A 3,420-nucleotide genomic window follows, 5' to 3' on the forward strand; every position below is an offset into this window, starting at 1 on the left:
TACCATATGGGCTTTGTTGTGTCTCAGCTAGTTGGCTGCTTGTTTATCTGCAAGCCTTTAAGACCCGAGGTGCTATATCTTTTGGTAGCCAGGCACCATCCGCTTTCTTCACCACATTTGCTTATGCACCCATTTTGTCTTCAGCAATTGGGTCGGGAAGCTGAGCATCACGGAATGCCAGGTTATTAGAACAAAGTGTTCTTGATTGAGGGAGTATTTGAGTAGAGGCCCAATGGTCATCTGCTACCTTAATACTTGTCATATAAATATATGTACTTAGACCTATTTCCCTATTGTTATATATAAATATATTTACATATGTACATGCCTGTGTTTAGACCTCTATAAAGGGCAGTTCTATTCTGTACTGTAGGCTTGCTATGAATCAAAGTGGAAGTAACATCAGTGAGTTTGCTTGTTTTGTATCATGGTCCAGCTTTTAGCCCCTTTCTCAGAGCACTTGAATGACCCTTTTCCTGACCTCTTGAACCTACTTTGAAGCAATCTAAACATGATGCTGCCAAAAGAGACTTATTTAGCATAAGGAAAGCACCACAAATCTGAGCTACACCAACTGAGCATGGGAAGTTCAAAGTCATGCCAAGGTCATACCATATCTGGAGGGTCAGGAAGTTTTCCTGCTTCTCCCCTGAGACTCTCAACTCCTACTCTCCAGACTGATGATTCTGGCCATCCTGAGCAGTGGGTTTGCGTATTCAACAACCTGAAACATCTGCTCACACATGGCCTTCTTGGGAGACCTCTCAATCACTTTCCTACCAGTCCCTCCTTCTGCAGCTTGGGGTGGATCTTGTGGGGAAATGAAAAACTGCCTCCCACACCCAGAAGCAGAAAGGAGACCCAATGCCCCCCTTTGCTCTAAACTTCTTCTCTGAGAGACCACACAAACATCTACCGTCGAGTTTATTCCAACCCATAGCAACAAGGATGGAGTTGAACTGTCCATAGGATTTCTGAGGCTATCCATCTTTATTTTTTATTTTAAAAATCATTTTATACACCTTTAAAGGAGCAGATTACTGCAGCTTTCTCTTTTCAAAGTTGTCAGTTGAAAGCGTTGATCTTTCAGGTGGCAGCCAAACACTTAACCCGCTGCGCCACCAAGGGTCCTTTCCTGGAGAGAAGCAGGTCCTTTATCCAGACCAAGCTCACAAGAAACAAAGAAAGTCATAATGCTAACCGTTACTTTAAGCTCAACTCCTTTAACAAGAGCAGTTAGCTAGTAGCTACATTGTCTTCTTGCTCCTAATCACAGTGAAGGCACCCAAAACAACGCAGCCCAGGGTAAACAGAGAGAAATGGAGGGCTTAAACCATTTGTGAAATGCATATTCAGTCTTTGAATAATCCAGAAAATCAGGCCTAATTCAGAAGAGGAAGTGGAACAGAGGATAGCATGACTGATGTCTTGACTGAAAGCAGGGAATATCAGAAAGATGTTGACGTGTGTTTCATTGACTATGCCAAGTCATTCGACTATGTGAGTGATAAACGATGGTTAGGCTTGAGAAGAATGGGAATTCCAATTAATTGTGTCTATGCAGAAATTGTGCATGGATCCACAGGCTGTTGTGAGAACAGAACAAGGGAACGCCGCATGGCTTAACACCAGGAAAGGTGTGTGCCAGTCACGCTTGTATCCTCTCGCCATACTTGTTCTATAGATATGCTAAGCAAATAACCAGGGAAGTTGGATTAGATGAACAGGAATATGGTATCAGGATTGAAGGAAGGCTTGTTAACAACCTGCAATATGCAGATGATACAACCTCTTTTTGATTAAGATCAAGGAGTTCAGCCTTCATGGATTACAATTCAAAGCAAAGCAAACAAAAGTCCTCACAGCTCAGGCAGTAGGTAACATCAGGGTAAATGGAGAAAAGATTGACGTTGTCAAGGATTTTGTCTAATTTGGATCCATAATCAAGGCTCATGGAAGCAGCAGGCAAGAGATGAAATGACGCATTGCATTGGGTAACTCTGCTGCACAAGACCTTTAAAGTGTTGCAGAGCAAAGAAGTTCCTCTGAGGACTCAGGTGCATCTGAGACAAACCTTGATATTTTTCAGTCACCTCCAATACGTGTCAAAGATGGGCATTGAAAAGGTCAACTGAAGAAGAACCAGCGCATTTGGATTGTGGTGTTGGCGAAGAATATTGAAAGTATCATGGACTGCCAAAAGAGCAAACACATCTGTCTTGGAAAACTGACAGCCAGAATGCTCCTTAGAAATAAAGATGTCCAGACTTCAACACACAGACTCCAGACATGTTATCAGGAAGTCCTCCTTGGAAGAGGAGAGCATGCTGGGTAAAATGGAGAGGCAGCAAAAAAAAAGAAAGGACGTTGACAAATAACTACAACACTGGCCTCAGACTCAAAAACAGTGATGAGGATGGTGCAGGACTGGTCAGCGTTTAGTTCTGCTGTACACAGGCCACTAGGAGGCTGAATTGACTCCACAGAAGCTAACAACAGTAACAACAACAACACCCAGTTGGCCATATTAAAAAGATGTCCCTAGTAGACTACATTTATGTTTGAGTATTTCATTACTAATCCAGGACATTAAACTTTATCCCAATAGTCATGGACAATTCTGTAAAAGCATTTTTTTTCTTACTGGCTCAAAGAGCTATCCACATGAAGAAAATAGTGAATTATAGAGTAGTATATGTTGAATATTTAATAAATGAATCCCCCATGCTGATCCTAGGAGTTCCAGATGGAATGCTTACTGCATAACAGCACTTAATAAATACTAGTTAATGACAATGCCGAATTGGCTTACAATCCAAATGAAGAAGCAAGGAGGAATCATGTTCAAGGTTCAAATCATCCTAGGAAAGACCACTGGTCATTATGAATCGTTAAAAGGAGAGCAGAGAGAAACTTTCTCTGGAGCTTGCTTCCATTGGGAGTTCTTGTGTTGTTAAGCACGAGTTTATTCCTGAAGCTTTGGCCCTGGTTTCTTTCGTATTTTCATATCACTTTGAATTGTACCCGGTTCGGTTGGGTGCTCGGCAATAGATTATGGCTCTAAACGCCATACCTCCTCTAAAAAGAGGCAGAAGAGGAGGAAGGACACAGTGAGGAGGGAAGGAGAGAGAGACGAAAAGAGAAGGAAAATGAAAAGAAGAAAGGACCAGGGAGAGCACAGGAGAGGAAGGGAAAGGAAGAGAAAGTGGGCACAGGGAAAAGAGAGGCTGGGGAAAGCCAGGTGCCTTTCGTTCAGTTTGCCACAGCAAGCAGATTCTGAAATTTTAAATAAAATATTCAAAAGTGAATCAATAGATGTACAGGTAGTCTCTGACTAACATTGTATTGAAATATAATGAAATCTATCTTACTGATAGATGTACTACAGACCACACTGCAACATGCCATTTTTCTCTTTTT

Source organism: Echinops telfairi, unplaced genomic scaffold, assembly GCF_000313985.2.
Source record: "Echinops telfairi isolate 266 unplaced genomic scaffold, ASM31398v2 ScPeMD7_22;HRSCAF=79, whole genome shotgun sequence".
Lineage (NCBI taxonomy): Eukaryota > Metazoa > Chordata > Mammalia > Afrosoricida > Tenrecidae > Echinops > Echinops telfairi.